Consider the following 21,485-nt stretch of genomic DNA (forward strand, 5'->3'; position numbering starts at 1 on the left):
CTCATCCCAACAAGTGTCTTCCTTAATGCCTATTACCCATTTAGCCCATCCCCTACCCACACCCCCTCCAGCAACCCTCATTTGTTCTCTGTATTTAAGAGTCTCTTAAGTTTTGTCCCCCTCTCTGTTTTTATATTATTTTTGCTTCCCTTCCCTTATGTTTTTCTGTTTCATATCTTAACTTCCACATATGAGTGAAGTCGTATGATATTTGTCTTTCTTTGACTGACATAGCATTTTGCTTAGCATGATACCGTCTAGTTCCATCCACATTGTTCAAATGGCAAGATTTCATTCTTTTTGATTGCCAAGTAATACTCCATCGTGTATATATACCACATCTTCTTTATCCATTCATCCATCTGTGGACATTTGGGCTCTTTCCATACTTTGGCTATTGTCGATAGCACTGCTATAAACATTGGGGTACATGTGCCCCTTCGAGACAGCATACATGTATCCCTTGGATAAATACCTAGTAGTGCAATTGCTGGGTCATAGGGTAGTTCTATTTTTAATTATTTGAGGAACCTCCTCCATTCTGTTCTCCAGAGTGGCTGCACCAGTTTGCATTCCCACCAACAGGGTAAGGGGGTTCCTCTTTCTTCACATCCTCACTAACATCTGTTGTTTCTTGTGTTGTTAATGTTAGCCATTCTGACTGGTGTGAGATAGTATTTCATTGTGGTTTTGATTTGTATTTCTCTGATGATGAGTGATGTTGAGCATGTTTTGATGTGTCTCTTAGCCATCTAGATGACTTCCTTGGAAAAGTGTCTATTCACGTCTTTTGCCCATTTCTTCCCTGGATTATTTGTTTTTTGGGTATTGAGTTTGATAAGTTCTTTACAGATTTTGGATACTAACTCTTTATCTGATATGTCATTTGCAAATATCTTCTCCCATTCCGTTGGTTGCCTTTTAGTTTTGCTGATTGTTTCCTTCACTGTGCAGAAGATTTTTATCTTGATGACGTCCCAGTAGTTCCTTTTTGCTCTTGTTTCTCTTGCCTCCAGAGAAATGGTGAGTGAGAAGTTGCTGTGGCCGAGGTCAAAGAGGTTTTTGCCTGCTTTCTCCTCTAGGATTTTGATGGCTTCCTGTCTTACGTTAGATCTTTCTTCCATTTTGAGTTTATCTTTGTGTATGGGATAAGAAAGTGGTCCAGGTTCATTTTTCTGCATGTTGCTCTCCAGTTTTCCCAGTACCATTTGCTGAAGAGACTGTCTTTATTCCATTGGATATTCTTTCCTGCTTTGTCAAAAATTAGTTGGCCATACGCTTGTGGGTCGACTTCTGGGTTCTTTATTCTGGTCCATTGATCTAAGTGTCTGTTTTTGTGCCAGTACCATACTGTCTTGATGATTACAGCTTTATAATACAGCTTGAAGTCCAGGATTCTGATGCCTCCAACTTTGGTTTTCTTTTTCAGGATTGCTTTGGCTGTTCGGGGTCTTTTCTGGTTCCATACCAATTTTAGCTCTATAAAGAATGCTGGTGTTATTTTGATAGGGATTGCATTTAATATGTAGATTGCTTTGGTTAGTATTGACATTTTGACAATATTTGTTTCTCCTATCCAGGAGCATGGAGTAGTTTTCCATTTTTTTTTTTTTTAATGCGTGTTCTTCAATTTCTTTCATAAGCTTTCTGTAGTTTTCAGTGTGTAGATTTTTCACCTCTTTGGTTAGGTTTATTCCTAGGTATTTTATGGGTTTTAGTGCAGTTGTAAATGGGAATGATTCCTTGATTTCTCTTTCTGTTGCTTCATTATTGTTGTATAGAAATGCAACTGATTTCTGTGCATTGATTTTATATCTTGTGACTTTGCTGAATTCATGGATCAGTTCTAGCAGTTTTTTTGGTGGAATCTTTTGGGTTTTCTATATAGAGGACCATGGAGAGACAGTTCTTTTAATAGTCAGGGCTTGCCAGGCCAAATTAGTTGTCGAGACTCTGTACCTAGAGCTGGGATCCCAGAGATGTTCTCTGCACCATGGGGCCCTGGGGAAGTCCCCATTTGGAAACCAGCTTTTCCAGATGCAGCACCACTCCTGGCCAGTGTCTGGGCTCAGCCTGCCTCACCCTTCTGCACACAGTATGTGCACCTTCTAATGAAATTGCTAAAAAGTCCAACTCATGTGGCTAGCATGGCACTGACCACAGGATGGGCTTCCCTCCCCACCCCTAACGTAAGCAGCAGTTACGTGGCAGCCCCAAGCTGGGAACCAGCCCCAGGCACAGCACTGCCAAGGTGCCAGATGAGCCTGGAGCACTACCACCCACCCCCCGCCGATCCTACAGCTGTGTAGCCAGGGCTGTAGGGAAGTGAAAAGCTTCCACCCAGTGATGTCATGGAGCCGGATGTCCAGTCTTTACACCCATAGGTGATCGTGGTTATTGTTGGGAAGATTATTTAACTACCTTCTAGAACTGTAAGAATTAAATGAGTTAATAAATGTAAAGCACTTATAAGAATGCCTAGTGCCTAGTGTATGCTCAATAGATACTAGTTATTATTGTCATTGTTATTAAAGGAGAAACCAGGCTCCACAGGGCTTATAGAGTCCTGGCCAGAAACACTGGGAATACCTGACCCCTCGCTCCCCAACTTCGGGACTCTCGGAAGGGCCGATCCTCCTGTCCAGTGGTGTCCAGGCCGAGTGACATCATGACAGCTTCCTGATCCCTAAACTTAGCATTTGGTACCACAGGTACTCGTCCTTTAAGTGCCTGGATCCTGGCACTGCCCAGAGGGGAAGAAGAAAAAGCCCTCCCTGCCCACCCTCTGCAACACCCACCACAGACATGGCCCCTGTGTTGACTCCCTCAAGGAGATACAGGCAGGGGATACTCTGTGAGCTCCCCATCTAGGAACTCAAGGCTGGTCCACTGGGACCTCCCTGCTCCTCCTCCACTCTTCCTGGGTTATGTGGGGAGATGGTTCCTGCCCTGCCTCTCTGTGAGCCCACCTTGGTCTTAGTCAGTCCCCCAGGTGTCTTGCAATGATTCCTAAATAATCAAATGCCCATGCAGTGGACAGGAAGGACCTGATCCTTGAGAAGAGCTAGGGAAGGAAGCGTAGGGCACATCTTGACACTAGCACCACCTGGAATATCCACCCTGGGTCCCAGCAGAACCTGACCACGAATGCAACATGACTCTCACTCCTGGAGCCAAAGGGCACCCATATCCTTTTGCTTTGGCATATGGGGTTTGGCGACCTGCGAGTGTATGTGAGGCTGCAGGACAGGTGAGAACACTGGCCAATGGAACTCAGGTTTTCCAGTGCTGTGAGATGCTATGTTTTGGGGTCTGGCCAGTCTCAACCTTATAACTAGAGCCCTTTGGAGCAGGAGACAGATGCAGCCAGCTTCCCTGTGCTCCAGTGAATGCATCTGGAAATTGCCTGCCCACTACATGTCTCACTCTGGCACCTCACCCCGATTCTGTCTTTTCCTCCTGCCCTCTCAGACTTTCTGTTACAGGTAGAACCCAAATTCCTTAGTGTGCACACAGAGGCCTTCACAACCTGACCCCTCCCTGTCTATCTGGAGTCCCAGCCCATCACTGCCCCTTGACGTTTTATGCTCAGCCACGCCTCACTAGCTGCTTCTGGGATGTGGAGACACTGTGTTCTGTGATGTCCCTCTGCTTTTGCATGGGCTGTTCCACCCGCCTGAGATACCTCCTCAGAACTTCCCCTGCAAATGTGTACTTCCTTCAGATTGAACCCAAGTATAGCCTCCTCTCTCTATGTATACCTTTGTGATAGCTCCCATAATGGGATTTTGTCATTTCTTTTTTAAATTTTTTTTAAATGTTTATTTTTGAGAGAGAGAGAGAGAGAGAGAGAGAGAGAGCAAGCAGGGGAGGGGAAGAGAGAGAGGGAGACACAGAATCCAAAGCAGGCTCCAGGCTCTGAGCTGTCAGCACAGAGCTGGAGGCAGGACTCGAACTCATGAACATGACATCATGACATCATGACCTGAGCCAAAGTCAGACACTTAACTGAGTGAGCCACCCAGGTGCCTGCGATTTTGTCATTTCGTATTCATTTTCCTGAATAGACCATGAGCTCCCTGAGAACAGGGAGTGGATCCCATTCATCTCTGAATCCCTAGACCCTTGTATAGGCCCCAGCAATGAATAGGTGCGTGGTATTGGCTGAATGAGAGAGAGCCAGAGGGCCCGGCTTCCCACGTGCTCGGTGTGAGGCGTGCGGGGCCCAGTTGACTGACCCCCACGCTGGGTATTCTTCACTGACAGCCACTGCATGATTCCAGCAGATTTCAGTTCAAACTTCTACCCACTGAAAAGCTGAATGGAAAAGGCCCAGGTCTTGCCCCATGGCATGGGATCTCCCTCTTTGGAAGGGCTATTAGGGAAGGTCTATAAGGTCCACAAGGAGAGAAATACAGCCGGGCTTCAGAGACCCCAGACTCCGGGATATTTCACATTTTGAGATGATTTGGTGACCTCAGTTGTGCAGCTAAGGAGGCAGGAGATGGAGAGGCAGTGGGGATAGAGGCTGTGGCCTCCAGAACGTCTTCAGGGTCTGTTCTCAGAATAGCCTTTGCCATCCAAGGTGTGGTACTCAGGTGTGGGGACCTGGCTTGAAGCTCAGGGAGGGGGGAACATCATTGCCCTTGATGGCACCTGTGAAAAGAGCACCGCCACAGATTTCGGCCTCTGTGCCCTCGCCACAAGGCAGAGAACGGGGCAGTGGCACACAACGCCCCCTCTGAAGAAGAAAGCGGCCCATGCGTGCTCTTGTGCTGGCTTCAGCAAGATGACTGTGCCCATTTATTGCAATTTCATGCTGCGATTATCTCACTTCAATCTATGCTGAAAATGGCAACTGTACCCACTGTGTCTCCAGTGTGGTGTAGTACATAGTTTTGTTTTCCAGACTTCCTGAAATCGTTCAATAAAGGGGAAAAATCTCCTCTGCTACAGAGCACGAAGAACTCTCTCAAAATAAATCACCTTTTATAGGTCCTCCAACATAATTTTGCAGCAGGGCACGCTGAGTTGGAGGCCATTTCTCCACAGCTTTCCTGGAGAGCTGAATCTCCCTCACCACTCCCACTGTCACCACCACTGTCACAACAGCTGGCTGTGGCTTCACGATGGGATGGGTTGGCACCCAGGTGAGAGACCTACCTGGACTGGCTGTCAGTGCGGAGCAGTGGCAGGCGAGGGGCAGCAGGGGTCTTCGTCATGGCCAAGGATGTTCCTGGTGGTAGCAGGGAAGAGAGGTCGAGGGAAGGCAGGTGGTTTGACAAGAAGATGGAGAGGCAGGGGCATCAAGGAGCAAAAGAGACAGTGCCCCACCCCAGCTTGGGACCCAGGGAACTCACAGGACAAAATGGCCTTCTGCTGAGAGGACTGCAGAGCCGTGGCTTCCAGGGAGAACTTAAGGCAGGGAGGCAGGTGGAAGGTTTGAATAATGAGTCAGGGATGATAGAGGATGGCATGTGGAGAGCCCCAGAGGAGGGCTGCAGATGTTTCAGAGAGGGGGTTTGTTTGGGGAAGGGGAAGTACAGAGCAGGATATGGGTGACAGGGTAGAGAGACGAGGTGACTGGACAGTGGGGGCAGAAGGAAAGGGAGTGAGGCCTGGCAGCTTCAGCCTCAGGGAGCAAAGTGTGCCTTCCCTGGAAGAAGTAAGGTGACCAGGCTGTCCTGGGGGTGGGAAGATAAAGCCACAACAGCCCTGAGACCAGCTGCTCTTCCAGAGTTGTCCAAGAGGGACTTAACCTGAGCCATCTCTCATCCACGCATCCATTCATTCATTAATCACCCAGTGTTCGTGAGCCTTGCTTGGGTCTAGTGTGTCCACAGCCTTTCTACCACCTTAAATCCTTACCTGCCTGCCTGACCACCACCTCCCCTACTGCTGCCCCAGACTGTGCCCATCTAAGCTGTCAGTCACTGTCCTGCCTTCTCCTTAGTGCCGGTCGTCACCCCCCCCCCTGCCCCCGACAAGCAGGAGTTCCTTACCTGTGACATAGTACCTCAGATGAGTAATAATATCACGTTAGCTTGCCTACATCAAGCACCTACTCTATCCAGGGCGTGGTGTTAAGCGCTGTACATGTATCATCTAATGTCACCCTCACCCTGTGAGGTAGACGATAGCATCTCCCCAGATAAAACAACTGAAGCTGAACTAACTTTTCCAACATCATAAGGCAAAGCCGTGATAGAGCTGGCATACTGAGGTAGCTTGTATTATTTGTCCATTGTTACATGCCCTCTCTACACTCCTTAAGGGTCTTATACTCTGGTTGCTCTGGGTGAGGCCCTGTGACTTGCTTTGACCAATAGACTATGGGTGGGGTCACAGCTCCAAGTGGGGGCTTTCAGAAGCATCTCCTATCTCTCCTCATCCCCTTGGGCTTTTGGCATATGTCAGGGAATTACCTAGGCCCTGGAATGAGAAGACACAGAAGCCGACTTCCACCTGTCTGGAGCCAGATCTGGGTGAGCCCAGCAGAGCCACAGACAGCCCACAGACCCACGAGCAAGAAAGACGTGTTCATTCTTATAAGCAGCGAAGACTGGGGAGTTTTTATTGCAGCAAAAGCTGACTAATACAGATTTTTCGGATTCCTGCCCCGATGCATCTTGGGCACAGACACCAAGGCCACTCTGACTGGGTCTGGATGTGGACCTCCTCCACCCTCTTAGGAAAGGCTCTCTCTGCCTCTGTTCATCAAGCTGAGTCAGGCAGCCTATAGCTGTTCCAGTTGCTCTCTTCTTTTTCTTCCCCTCCCCTCTTCCTAGAAACAAATCTGTATGGACCTACCCAGTCTCTCAGCAAATCTCTCAAACCTGCCTCTCTGCTGGTCAGGCAGCTACATCAGTCAGACACAACTGGGTCCTCACAGGGTCAGGCAATCTATGGATCACATAGCCATCCTGGTTCTAAAAGATTCTTCCTCTGTGCTGTTGTTATGTAACTCAATTAATAACGTAAAGCTAAAACAATGCCTAAGGATTTTTGGAAAATTCTTTCATTTTCCTCCTGCTGGCTCTCATGCCCTCTCCCTTGTGACCTCACATTCCCGAATGATTTGTCATATACATTTTTTTGCTAATTTATTTTTCAGTTGTTTTGCTTCTTCTGTTTCTCCCCCACCTAATCAGCTGCTGCTTCAATATAACCGTAATTTTCAAAACCAGTAGGACATGCAGTGAAAAATATGCAGTAAAATTGATTAACTGAACCCCTTTAAAAAAAAAAGTCCTAAAAGCTAATGGACTACTCTTTTTTTTTATTTTAGCAGTCCTGTTACGTTCTGTGGGGTTTTCCCGCAAATGTGTTTTTAAATGTTGTATTCTGATAAGACTAAACTTTGTAGCGGCAAAGATTTGATTCTTTCAAAGTAGAACATGATTTTCTCTTAATGCCAAAGGCTCTGAAGTGAAAATTTATGTGTTGCTTATGCAGCATTCCTTCTTCTGATAAAATAATCCCATTTGCCTTGAGGACCCACCCTACCTCCCTCTCTGCCCCTGTGATTTGGGAGGACGTAACCACACTCTCTGCTCCAGGAATGTGTCTGTGTCCCCCCAGGCTGTGTCCGGTCAGCACACTCCGGCATTGGTTCATTGGTCACATTGGTGATGTGATCTAATTTAGGCCCAGAGAGTGGGCCCAGGGAGGGAGCTGACAGGAGTGTGAGCTGGGAAGACACTCCAAACTTTGTTCCTCTAAACCCCAAGGGCTGGCCGTTGGCACGTTTATCATCAGTTCCTACGGCAGTCTTCAGCTGTCCTGATGTCTGCCCTCCCACATTCATTCAGCCAGCATTCACTGAGCACCTGCTGCGTGCCAAATGCTGTTTCAGACACCGGGAATGCAGTGTTGAATGTAAAACTCGCATTCTGATGGAAGGAGACAGACAAACCGTGAACATGTAAACAAATGGGTCATGATAAGTTCAAAGATGAACATACAACAGAGAGATATGATGGGGTGAATGGAGCCACCTTGGTGTTGGGAAGTGACACTAACAGGGACCTGGGACAAGAAGCAGACCACAGAACAAAGACTTGGGAAGAGCAGAGAGGAGGTGGTGTAGCCAGGACAGGGAGTCCCAGGGATTCTGGGTTCAGGCAAGGGGAGTGGCTGCCCCTGGGGTTTCTACTCCCCCACCCCTCATCGTGAGCCCCAGGGGACTGGAATGGAGCTCAGTCTCCTCAGCCTGTCCACTCTGCTGGCTCATCTTGTCTCCCAGGCCAGGTGCTCAGGGCAGAGCTATGAGAGTTCAGCTTCTTCACAGGTAACACCAACCCCTAATTCATGCAGGAAGAACCACCTTTCCCAGTACTCTCTCCATGCTTGGTCACTTTTCTCCGTTCTCCCTGAATTTCCAGCCCCTTTGATGAAAGTCCCGGGTCCTCAGGTCCTACCTGTCTGAGCCTCTGCCCTTTGTGTCTGCCCTTGTTAATTTCCTTTCCCCACACCACTCAGCAATTCTGTGTCTCATCAGTCCTGCTTGTTGCTTACTTTCTGCCCCAAGTCGCGCTCCTGGTTTCTCTGCTGGTCATTGTCAGAGGTCTCTGACCTGCTTCTTCAAGCCCACAGCCTCTCCCTATGCTGCTTACCCCCAGCATGGACCCAGCTCCTCTGCAATTCCCCAAAGCACAGCTAGCTCCCGGCGCCAGTGTTTAATGAAACCTTCCTAAGGGCTGGGGGTGACAGGAATGACTGCAAGACCAGCAGATCATAAGAAACTGAAAATCCTGTATCAGGGAAAGAAACATCCACCTCAGGTCATAGTTGTCTCTGCCAGTGGGAACCTGCCTACAAGGAAGACACTTTACTTCATTAAGCAGAACAATACAGCCTCTCAGGCCAAGGAAAAGTCTGGGCCTTTAAGCTCCCCAAGGGACTCCTACCCCCAAGAGCTTTTCCCCCAGGGCCTTGCAAAAATACTCCTATAGGCGATTCCTGCAGCAGGGAGCTGGGCCGACTGGAAACACAAAGCTGAAGTCAGCTGTCTTTCCACTGCCAAGTGGTGAGTGTGCCTGGAGGGGCTCCTGGTTCTAATTTACGCAAAGGCCCAGTGTTAACAGCACTGTGCAGAGAGATGCATTCCATGGCCAACTATCAGTCAGATTTTTCAGAAAAGAGCAGATACTCAAATAACAGAAAAGTGTGCTGATAGGTGTTTTTGTTTGGTTTGCTTTTGCTTTTGCTTTTTTTTTTTGGATGTTGTGGGAAGCTGAGATGAAAAGTTAATGGTAGGGGGGCACCTGGGTGGCTCAGTTGGTTAAGCATCCGACTCTTGATTTTAGGTCAGGATCTCACAGTTTGTGGGATCGAGCCCCGAGTCGGGCCCTATGCTGATAGCACAGAGACTGCTTGGGATTTTCTCTCTCCCTCTCTCTCTCTCTCTGCCCCTCCCCCACTCATGCACACATTCACACACTCTCTCTCGCTCTCTCTCTCAAAATAGATAAGTAAACATTAAAAAAAAGTTAATGGTAGGAATAATACCCAAAATGTTGATATTGTGAATAACTTAATATAAGCCTCTAAATCTTTGGGGGAAAGAAAGTGTCTTATGTCATAACCTCTTTTCAAACAACAAACATATTTAAGGATCTCTCTCTCACACAGAAAACTAAGCTATAAGATATAATATTATTTTTAAATTACCACATATTTAATGGACTTTTCAAAACGTAGTTCTGTTCAACCTATTAGATGTATTTATTCCATACAACGACATCCCAGTGTTTAAGCTAATTCTGAGAACTTCTCCTAAGTTAAGAGAAACACATCCATAATCACAGAGGAAAAGGGAGCATGATAGGCCTGAGTAATTTATGGGGGAGACCCCTGCTTGAGGCCACCATGCAGTGGGTATTTTCTCTCTCATGGTATCGCAATAGACTGTGAAGTCTACAGCTGTTCTCTTTGGCCTGTGTAAACTCAGTGTGGTTGACCATCTCCTGAGTCATACCTGCTGAAGGGAGTATCCACCACTCAGTTCAGTGAGGCTGGTCCCAACAGGTGCCCGGGAAGGAGGTCCCCCTCAGTGCCTGCCCTCCCTCCCTTAGGTAGTCTATGCTAGCAATGTCCACAGCCCCTCGGTTGTTTCCTTCTCATTTTAGGCCACTCTCCTTAGGCAGGAGAACTCAGATTTTACCAGGTCTCCCTCCTTCAAAAGCTTCCACTGGCTGGCCATGCCTATTTATAGTGCCTAAATTAATTTTCTATTTTTCACCTTTTCTCCTGATGTTTTCTTAACCTGCTGTACCTTTCCTCTACATTCTTACCATATAAATCCTACCTAATCCTCAGGGTTTAATAAGTGCCACCTCCTCTGTGAAGTCTTAAGTGAACTACACCCCACTTAGAATGAAGTGCTCCCATGATACTGTGATTGTGATTCATATTGATCACTTACTGCCTCTAGCTTTTGCTTTCTAGTGCGTTAGAGTCATCTGTCTTCTCTCTTGACTGTGAACCACTTGAGGTCTGAGATTACGCTTCCTCCCCATGGTGAAAAGTAGGGGCTTTCATTATTCACCCAGTTGATGTATTTAGCTGGCATGAGCTCATTGCTGGATCTTTACTGCAGAGGGTGATTGAGCCTTTCCTCTGTGGTCCCTAGAGAAGTTTCCAGAATGTGATCATCAACAGGCAGGAGGGGGACTGGTCAGTGTGAGAGTCCTGAGGGAGGATTGAGACACATAGAGTCTGCACAGCTCTTCAAAGTGGGTAGAAGCACTCAGAGGGGAGGGTACAAGTCACCCACACGTGCAGCAGGCTGAATGCGTCTCCTTTCAAGGTCTCCCTTATGTCAGGCAAATAAAAGCTAGAGGATACTGGGGTCTTGTTGTTTAGCCAGAAAATGCCTACCATCTGTAAGTGGTAATGGTGATATCCTGGAGTCAATTTCACAGGTGAGCAGATCGAACATCCATTTTATTGTATACTAAACATTGGTGGGTTGGGTTGTAGTTATGACTCTTCATTCATTATCTCTTTGGTATTTATATTTCTTGCTCTTCATTATTTTTCAGAGTTCCATTTGTCCCTTTTTAGGAAATTCTGAATGTAAATGCTCTCATCCTGTCTCAGGACCAGCCAAATAGAGCTCTCAGGAGCCAAAACCAGCTACCTCCTCCCCACTGACCAACACTTCTGCAAGGCCAGGGTAAATGAGGACTATAAAGGCAAGAGGGGTGCTTCACCTGCTCCTACATGGTTGCTCCACCCTGGTTTCCCTGCTGTCCTATCCAGTCTCTGCACTGCTTGCAGGGTCCAAGTCCTAAAGTACAAATCTGACCACTTCAATAGCTGCCTTTTGTTCAGATCAAGATCAGGTCCCCTATCTTGCTATCCATGGTCCTCTGTGACCCCGCATCCATCTCCTCCTTGTACTTTATGTTGATGCCATGCACACTATCTGGTGGCCCACCCCATACTTTTTGTTCACCCCCATGCCCTTGCTCCTGATTTGACTTCTTGTGCTGTCCTTGCTACCTCTCTTTGCTTGGCTACATCCAGCTCATCTTTTAAGTATCTGATCAGTTTTCATCTTCTTTAGGAAGCATTCTGGAGATCCTCCTACTAGGTGTTAAATGTCTCCTGTATGTGTTCTCGCCCATTGGTCCCCTGTGCCTACCCCTACCATAGCATTTGGTGCCACTTGATATTATTTGTGTGCGTGTCATCTGCAGTACAGCCAGCTGCTCCTTGAGGATAGCAATTGTTATTCATCATTGTATAACCAGTACCTGGCAAAGTACCTGGCACAAAGTCAGCATTGAATAAATTCTTGTTGGATAGAATTCCAATTTCTTCTATCTTACAGCTTGGAAAATGATTGTTGATTTCTTAGATGGACTCTGCATGTCATATTTTCAAAACTACAGCTACAGTGGTTCTATTAATTTATAAAAGTAACCCAGTGTTAGCTCTGAAAGCCAAAGAAGCTCCACTTTCTTGAGGAGAAAATGAGCTCTACCTACCTTCCAGCTCTCAGTTCTCCAAGTGCAAGGCAGCACCCGTGAGAATTACAGTAATGCCGAGTTCCCAGTCTTTGTCTCAGGTGAGATTTGTGACAACAAAAATGCCCAGAGCGTTCTCATAAAGGTCTCTGTGACAGAATCATCTTAATTTAAAAAACAGATGGCGGGGGGTACCTGGGTGGCTCAGTCAGTTGAGTGCCCCATTCTTTATATCAGGTCAGGTGATGATCTCAGGATCGTGGAATTGAGAACTGCAACATGGAGACTGCTTAAGCTTTTCTCTCTCCTTCTCCCTCTGCCTCTCCCCCCAATCAAAAATTAAAATAAGACAAGACAAGACAAGGCAAAATAAAATAAAATTTAAATTAAATTAAATTAAATTAAATTAAAATAAAATAAAATAAAATAAAATAAAATCTAGTCACTTTAAAAAACAAACAAAACAAAAGAGGTTGGAAGAACCATGACCATGTCCTCTAGAATTTCTCCATGTTTGGACTTAATGATGCTGGCTGCTTATCTCTGCAATCTTTCAAGATGCCTCTTTGCATTATTTGCATCATTTACTGTCTATATTGTGACATTCTATTCAAGTCATACTCAGTCAAGTTTCCTTTAAAACAATCACTTTGCAGAAGGATGTGGGGGATTTAATCATTTCTTTATCAACAAATATTGATTACCTACAATGGGTATACATCTATGAGAAAAAATAGACAAAAATTCTTACCCTAGTGGAGCTTAATTCTAGCAGGAAAACCAGAAAAGAAACATTGTAAGTGAGCATATTCTGTATTATTGAAGCTAATAGTCACTAATCAATAAAAAGAAAAATAAAATAGGGCAAGTAAGGGGGGGACCAGAAGTATGGTAGTGGTTTTTTTGGTTTGTTGGTTGGTTGGTTGGTTGTGTTTTGTTTTGTTTTAATTTTAAGAGAGGGGGTGGTAATTTTAATAGAGATAACATAGCTCTCATGGAGAATTAAAACATCTGAGCAAAGGAGATGAGGGAGGAAGTCACATGTGTATGCAGGCTGATGGGGGATGACCAATACAAAGGCCTTAGGGAAGTTTGTACATGGAACACTGAAAACAATGTGGGGGTTGCAAGGGTGAGGGAGGGAAATAAGAGATCAGAAAAGTAAGAGGTGGGCAGGGCTCAGATCACATAAAACCTCATAGATCTCTATAAGGATTCTAGTTTATACTCTGAGATGAACAGGAAGCCATTGCAGGATTTTTGAGAGATGTGGGTGTGCCTAGGTGGCTCAGTCGGTTAAGCATCCCAACTTCGGCTCAGGTCATGATCTCATGGTTCGTGGGTTTAAGAGAGATATGATGTGATCTGAGGTTATAAGTGATCCCTTTGATTCTGTGTTGGGAATAGACTGTAGGGGGCAGGGGTATAAGGGGGGAAATCCGCTAGGAGTCTGCTGCTATTATCCAGACAGAAACAGTATAGGCTTGGACTGGTGTAGAAGTGGGGTAATGGTGAGAAGTGGTTCCATTCTGGATATATTTTTGGAAGGAGACCTATAGGATTTCCTGATGTAGAGTATGACAGAGAGAAGTGAAGGATGATTTCAATATTTTGGGCCTGAACACCTGGAAGTGAACTTAGAAAGACAGCAGCAGGTCAAGCACCTGTTCAGGGCAATCAGATATTGAATATCTACAGGGAGACATCAAGTGGAAGTTAGATGCGGAAATCTAGAATTCCAGAGAAAGGTCAAACTGATGTTGTAAAGATGGTTGACATATAAATGGAGAAGAGAAGAAGTCCAAGTATTAAAAACTGGGACATTCCAACACTTAAAGCTAGGAAAAAAAGAGAAACCAACAGAGACTGAGAAGGAGAAAGTCGTTGAAATGGTTAGAAAACCAGGAATGTCCAAAGACAAGAAAGAAGAAATTGTTTCCAGGAGAAGGGAGTTATCAGATCTGTCAAAGGTTACCAATAAGTCAAATAAGATGAAGACTGAGAACTGACATGGACTTTATCAATGTGCTGGATATTGGTGACATGGGATACTGCATTAATGGTGTCCTTCCAAAATGCTAATCTACCCACAATCTTTTTTGGAAAGAATCTTTGCAGATATATTCAGTTACATTAAAATAAGGTCTTATTGGCTTAGGATCGTCCTTAAATTCAATGACTAATGTCCTTATGATAAGAAGACCATGTGAAGACACAGAGAGAGCTAGCAAGGAGAATGCAGTGTGACAGCGGAGCAGAGATGGTGGAGTGATGCAACTAAAAGCCGAGGAACACCATGATGGTTGGCAACCACCAGAAGCCAGGAAGAAGCCAGGGAAGGATTCTTCTGTAGAGTCTTTAGAAAGAGCACAGCCCCAATGACACCTTGAATTCAAACTTCTGGCCTCCATAACTATGAGAGAATAAATTCCTATTATTTTAAGTCCCCCAGTTTGTTGTATTTTGTTATGAAAGCCCTAGGAAATGGAGGCACTTGATGCCTCAGCTTGGGCTGCCGTGACAAAATACCACAGACTGGGGGGCTTACACCACAGACATCTATTTCTCACAGTTCTGGAAGCTGGAAGTCAAAGATTAGGTACCCCCAGGGTTGGGTTCTGGTGAGGACTCTCTCCCTCGCTTGTAGATGGCTGCTTTCTCACTGTGTCTTTACATGGCAAGTGGAAAGAGAGGAAGAGCACCAGCTCTCTGATGTCTCTTATATGGTGCGCTAATCCCATCATGATGACCCCATCCTTGGGACTTCATCTAACCCTAACTACCCTGCAAAGATCCCATCTACAAATACCATCACGTTGGAGGTTAGGGCTTCAATATATGAATTTTGTGGGGTATACAATTCATTCCATAGCACTTGGTAAAGTAGTCCTTTTACATCTTTGTTCCTTGAGTTCCTCATGTGTAAAATGGGGATAATAATAGTACCCACCTCAGAGAACTGTGGTGAAGAGAAAAGGAATTCATAGATGTAATATTCTTAGAACAGTACATACTAAATGCTATATATGATATTAGCTATTACAATGATTTATGAAACTAATCATTTCGTTTTGAAATTAAAGTACTCATTTTCATTTTTTCCATGTTTAATTCTCAATTAGTTCACTAATTTGACAGATTATATTTCCCTAAGCTGCTAAACACTGATTTCACACTTAATCAAATTCTCTTAAACATTTCAAATTAAAGAAAAGACCTTATACATCTAGCAAGTAAAATTCTCCTAATACTTAAACACTGTTTAAGCAATTGATTGGCTAATTTCCCTAAACATTTCAAACTGAAGTCACAAATCTAAAGAGTGATTACATCAAACACTTCAAACATCTAACACTGTAGGTGTTAAACAAAATGGTTCTCAAGCACTGTTAACTCTTCCAATGCTAATAAATAAAATCGTATACTTTTAGATTAAACTACTTTAAGCATTTCAACATCTTAGAAAATAAATTTCTAAACTTAGTATATTGGATTTTCCTGAGCATTTAAATGTTCAGTAAATTTAACAAGTCAACTTTTCCCAAATGTATCTATTAAAATCATAAATCCTGTAATTTTTAATATATTATTATAAGCACTTACCTCAACATAAAGCAGAACTGTGATAACAAAATGTGTTCTTACACTCAAATAAATATAACTTACACAAAAAAGCATCATTACTTCATTGTTTGGAATTCTTGTTTGTTATACCTTGCTGGTGTTACAAAGTTAATTTTCTAAATAATACGATCAGAATTACCAAGTCTTTGGTAACACCTGAGATTACAGATGGCCATTGAGAGGTCCAAGTCCCAAAGTGCAAAGGTAGGATACCTGTGCATGGACATGGGGAAGGGCATGGATGGCCCCCTGGAATATTTCACCAGAGCTGTGCTTTAGCAAGGCAAGTCCCTTCTTATGTTGGCTTATAGTTGGCTTCTAGCTGTACTGTCAGTGGGAGAACACCATGCTTTTTTAGTGGGATTGCATGTCACAATCTGGTGCATCTCATATATCCTAGGAACCTTTCAACTGTCACCCTGACCTAGTTTTTTTTATAACTTTTTTCCTTTTTCTTCTCCGACTTGGGAAAATGGAATCCTGTACACATGCACATGTGCGAAAGTACGCGTGTGCACGCGCACACACACACACACACACACACACACACAGTCTCTCCCCCACCCCACACACACACCCACACATAGCAATTTCAATCAGGCTTCTTGATGAGACTTCATTTACTCTCTTTTCTTCCTCAGTGGCCTGTTTCTCTAGCCATTTACTGACAACTGCAAGCTCTTGAAGATAGGGTGTGCATTGGTCATCTTTGTGTTTCTAGTGGTCCTCACATTTGCCTGGTGCTCCATAAATATTTGTTGAATGAATTAATGAATAAATGTAACAAATTATAAACTCGGAGTAACAAACTCCAAATATCAGCTCAACTCCCATCAGGTAGAGTAAGCTTTGCCTTGCAATAATTCACTAACTTGGCCCTTCATCTGGAAACTGTGACAGGACTCCCCTATACCTTTTTAATGACACCTCACTTATAGCCCTTACTTCTTGCTTGTTTCTGATGAACCCTTCTCAGTAACAATGTACATGTCACACATGCTGCCACCATTCACCACCTTTCCCCTCAAGGTTGACTTCACAGTGGATGTTAATACACTTTCCTATGAAGTCTGTACTGTTCAGAATTATCCTCTGAATTGGAAATCCTTTTTGGAAAGACTCTGTGATGGGGTGCCTGGGTGGCTCAGTCGGTTAAGCATCCAACTTCGGCTCAGGTCATGGTCTCACAGTTCGTGGTTTGGAGCCCTGCATTGAGCTGTTAGCTCAGAGCCTGGAGCCTGCTTTGTATTCAGTGTCTCCTTCTCTCTCTGTCCCTACCCCACTCATGCTCTATCTCTCTCTCTCTCTCTCTCAAAAGTACAAATAAACATTAAAAAAAATAAATAATAAATAAAAAAAAAAGAAAGGTGCCATGATGTAGTTGGCATTCAGGGTACGATAATTTGCTGTCCTGGGCATGGTACTTAAGAGCATACATTATGAACCCGTAAACACATGATAACAGATCCTGGCTCTGCTATTCACTACCTTTGTTATTTGGCCTTTCTCAGACTCAGTTACCTCTGTAAAAATGTAACTGTAATATTTATCCCAGAGGGTCCAGGCAAGCATTGAATGAAGAAAGCCATGCAAAGCTCTTAGGATAGAGAAGAGCACTTGAGTGCCCCACAAATAGTAGTTACTACCCAAGTGGACTCTCCTTTTCCAGCTATCACCCCAGTCTCCTGATAAAAGAATAGTCACATTCACCCTGCTTTATTTCTTTAACATGATTCTTAAAAGGGTGAGGGGCAATGAAGAATAAAGAATGCCCGCTTCGGGGAAAGAAAAAAGAAGCTAATCATATTGTAAGCAGGAGGGCCTGATGTTTCTTCATATATTTCCAAAGCAGTGCTTAGTAATAGTCAACAAAATCATGAGATTTTTGTGATTTTTAAATAAAAATTTTAAATACAAGCTTAACAATAATAAGCCCATGTAAGATTGAATCATGTAATGAGTCACTTCAATTTTTGACAAGCCTCTTAGTTCAAAGCCCTTAGATACTTCCTGTAATCAAAACCCATTTTCAAATTCACAGGAAGATATTATCTAATGATCCACTCAGTCTTTTCATGTTCTTAATTTGGGGTCAGTTTCAATGGCCTGTCTCACATCAGCTGTCATTTTTGTGATCGAAATGTCACTTCACATTACGGTTTTCATTGAGACAGTTCTCATCTTTGGTTTCAATTCAATTTAATTCAAATCAGATCTGTATGTCTCAGGACAATTCAATTCACTTAAATTCCCCTCTGTTCTGATAAGATTGTACCCACTACTTCCTGTTGATGCCACTGAAGTTCCTGATACCTTCCAAGCCCCTGGTGCTTCCTGGGAGGGCACTGGTCTGATAACAAGGACACTGCTGCTTCTGCCCACTGAGATGGGCCTGGTGCCAGCCCTGGAACCAGCTAGGCCAGACTTATGGCCACCAATGTTTGTGCTGCCACTGCTGTCTCTAGTGTTGGTGCTGTCAGTCTCTACCACCCCATCCCCCCACCAAAGCCCTACTGGGTCAGTACTCTTCTGAACTGTAGAAAAATCTTTCCTTACGCTTTATTTTATAGAAATCTGGGCTGAGAAACAGCTCATTAGGTAGTAAGAGTATGGGAAGTTGTTGTAATTTACTTCGGTTTCTTTGGTTTTGTTGAGCTTTTCCAGTCTTTCCCCCCACAAAAGACAAACAAAAGAGGTTGGGCCACAGCACAGTTCACCCATGCCACACTCAAAACTACCCTTCCCTTGTAACAACTGAACTACTTTTTCCACACCTGAATTGTATATCTGACTTTCCCCAGGAAAAGTTCATTTCCAAGAAGCTTCTCTTGCAAGACCCCTGGCAGAGACGACCACACCACCATTCCACCAGACATCAAAACTCCTTTATCCTGTCACCTTGTGGGCTGGAAGACCAAAAACATTCTGGGGCCTTCATGGCACTGTCCAGAGTAAGAACACAAAGGATACTGGGAGCAGACAGGATCAGGGCCCAGAAAATAAACCCAACCATAGAAGAGGGAGATCCAGCTAAAGAAGAGAATAGGCACCCCACAGTATTCCCAGGGGCTGTGTTTGATTCCAGTTTTCCACAAGGAAACTCACCAAGTGAGCAAAACCCAGCTGTGGAGGTCAGGTCAGAGCTGCCCTATAATTTAGCCATTTGGCTGCTTCAAATGGAGAGGAGAAACTAAGGTCAGAACAGGGAAGACTGAGGTTGTGCATAAAATTGAGGGGGCAAATGAAGTACATGGGCAGGTCACTAGCCGGGGGAATCCAAATGGAGTAGTAAGGTTGGAAGCTGTAAGTGGGCTGTGGTATCTGCTGCATGCTACTGGCTCAGACTAGGGTTTCTTAGTGTTCCTTATGATTTAGAGTATCTAGAAAACCAAGGCAGAAGCTCAGATGTATAGACTGGACTTACAGAGTGAATTTAGGAACAATGTAATTGCTGAAGCATAGACTTTGAAGTTACAAGTCTTGGGTTCAAATCCTAGCTCTGACTCATAGTAACAGTATGGCTTTGGGCAGATTAATCTTTCTATATTTTTATGTCCTCCAGTAAAGAGCCTCATAGGGTCCTTTTAAGGATTTGTGAAGTGCATATCTGAGCACCTGGCACATAATAGGTACTCAAAACCTGAAGGAATATGGCACGTGGCCTAGTTGGCTAATAGCACAATTAATTCTTTGGTAAGGCTAAGCCTGTTAACAGTTTGCCTTCCCAGATAGGAAAGACTCAGGGACTGGCAAGCTGGACCTGCAGGTATGGGTCTCACAGCTGAGAGAAGGGGCTCTGAAAAGATCCTGCAGGATGTGGGTGGTAGGCTGGGAAGGAGAGCCATTCATGGGGTGCTCCAGAGCATTAGCTGGTCTGGGAAGGTTGTTTTGAATCACAATATAAGACAAATATCCATTCACAGTTTCCTCCTAGACTCAGGAAGGAACATCCCTTTCCCAGGGGTATGGGTGTGCCCAAGTCCAGGCACACACTTTACATTCGACGGTCACAGTCTGTCTACAGTGTATGCTCTAGCTTTTATTGCTCTAAGTTATAGCCTCACATGTGAACATTTGATCCTTGAAATGCAGTCCATGTATTCTAGTTTCACAATGTTTGTGAATCTCCCATAGTTAATATGTATATTTTTTGTTATTGCTGTGTCCTTGGGACTGATTCCAGTTTTCTTTCTCTCTGGGACAGCAGCATTAATACCCCTAATCTATACTGGAAGATGCCCTGAGTTTAAATTAAATTGATGCTCCACTGAGTGTGAAACATGAGAGATCCTGCTACTCTAAGTCTGGACTCCACTGAAAGAGCCCATCCTTCACAGCTTGAAGAAAAGGAATGGATGTGGCACTGCACAGACACCCCTCTCTCCTCCCCAGCCTTACTTCCTCCCCTTCTATTCCTCACTCCAAATTCTGCCACTTCCTCCAATGGGCCAAACATACACCTTTCCTGCTTTTGTGCCTTTGCACAAACTCTTTCCTCTGCCCAAATTGGCCTTCCCTCCTTCTCTCCTGATGGACTCCCCTTTAGCCTAAACAGCCCAGCTTGACTTATCGTTCAGAATCCTCTCTGTAGACCTCCCCAATCCCCTTGTCCTTCCCTATGCATTTTATGTACAACTCTGTCATTCAGCTTCTCACATTCTAACTTCTCCCCCTGTGAGCCCTTTGAAAAGGCAGCATGTGTCTCACTCATGATATCTATATCCCCAGCAACTATCACAGTGCCTAGCACTTATTTGGTGCACATTAAAAAATGTATGGGTGATTTGTAGTATATCTTGAAATCTAGAATTCTAATACCTCCAGCTTTGTTCTTCTTCTTTATTTACTTATTTATTTTTTGAGAGAGAGAGAGAGACAGAGTAAAGCAGTGGAGGGGCAGAGAGAGAGGGAGACAGATCCAAAGCAGGCTCTAGGCTCTGAGCTGTCAGTACAGAGTCCAATGCAGAGCTTGAACTCATGAATTGTGAGATCATGACCTGATCTGAAATCAGATGCTTAACCAACTGAGCCACCTAGGCATCCCTTCAGCTTTGTTCTTCTTTCTCGAGATTGCTTTGGCTATTCAGGGTCTTTTGTGGTTCCATACAAATTTTAGCATTATTTGTTCTAGCTCTATGAAAAATGTTGTTGGTATTTTGATAGGGATTGAATTGAATCTGTAGATTGCTTTGGATGGTATGGACATTTTAATAATATTAATACTTCCAACCCATGAGCATTGGAATATCTTTCCACTTGTTTGTGTTGTCTTCAATTCCTTTCATCGGTGTTTTAGTTTCAAAGTACAGGTCTTTACCTCCATGGTCGTGTGACCATGCTAGGTATTTTATTCGTTTTGGTGTAATTGTAATGGGGATTGTTTTCTTAATTTTTCTTTATGCTACTTTGTTATTAGTGTATAAAAATGCAACACCTCTCTGTATATTAATTTTGTATCCTGAAACTACTGAATTCATTTATCAGTTCTAATAGGCTTCTGGTAGAGTCTTTAGGGTTTTCCCTATACAGTATCCTGTCATCTGCAAATAGTGAAAGTTTTATTTCTTTTTACCAGTTTAGATGCCTTTTATTTCTTTTTTGTTTGATTGCTACAGCTCGGACTTCCAGTACTATGTTGAATAAAAAAGTGGTAAGAGTGGATATTCTTGTCTATTTTCTGATCTTAGAAGAAAAGCTCTCAGTTTTTCACCATTGAGTATCATATTATCAGTGAGTTTGTCATATATAGCCTTTATAATGTGGAGATATATTCCCTCTAAACCCTAAAAAGTGTGGTACAGATACAAAAATAGACCCATGGATCAATGGAACAGAATAGAGAGCCCAGAAATAAACCCATGCTTATATGGTCACTTAATCTATGAC

General features: G+C 44.1%; 1 protein-coding gene and 1 long non-coding RNA gene across 3 annotated transcripts in view; one reads left to right on the forward strand and one right to left on the reverse strand.

The window, feature by feature from the left end:
- SYT9 (synaptotagmin 9) overlaps positions 1–21,485 on the forward strand; it is a 199,396-nt gene that overhangs the window by 174,167 nt on the left and 3,744 nt on the right. The gene's annotated exons all lie outside the window — the stretch shown is intronic.
- LOC109491987 overlaps positions 1–21,485 on the reverse strand; it is a 58,774-nt gene that overhangs the window by 17,874 nt on the left and 19,415 nt on the right. The window contains exon 3 of one of the 2 annotated variants that reach the window (XR_002145665.3): positions 3,907–5,236. The exons of the other annotated variant lie outside the window; for it this stretch is intronic. This is a non-coding gene — a long non-coding RNA (uncharacterized LOC109491987). Of the gene's footprint in view, positions 1–3,906; positions 5,237–21,485 lie in introns of those variants that run through there. 2 annotated transcript variants of the gene reach the window in all.

Source organism: Felis catus, chromosome D1 (assembly GCF_018350175.1).
Source record: "Felis catus isolate Fca126 chromosome D1, F.catus_Fca126_mat1.0, whole genome shotgun sequence".
NCBI classification, from domain to species: domain Eukaryota; kingdom Metazoa; phylum Chordata; class Mammalia; order Carnivora; family Felidae; genus Felis; species Felis catus.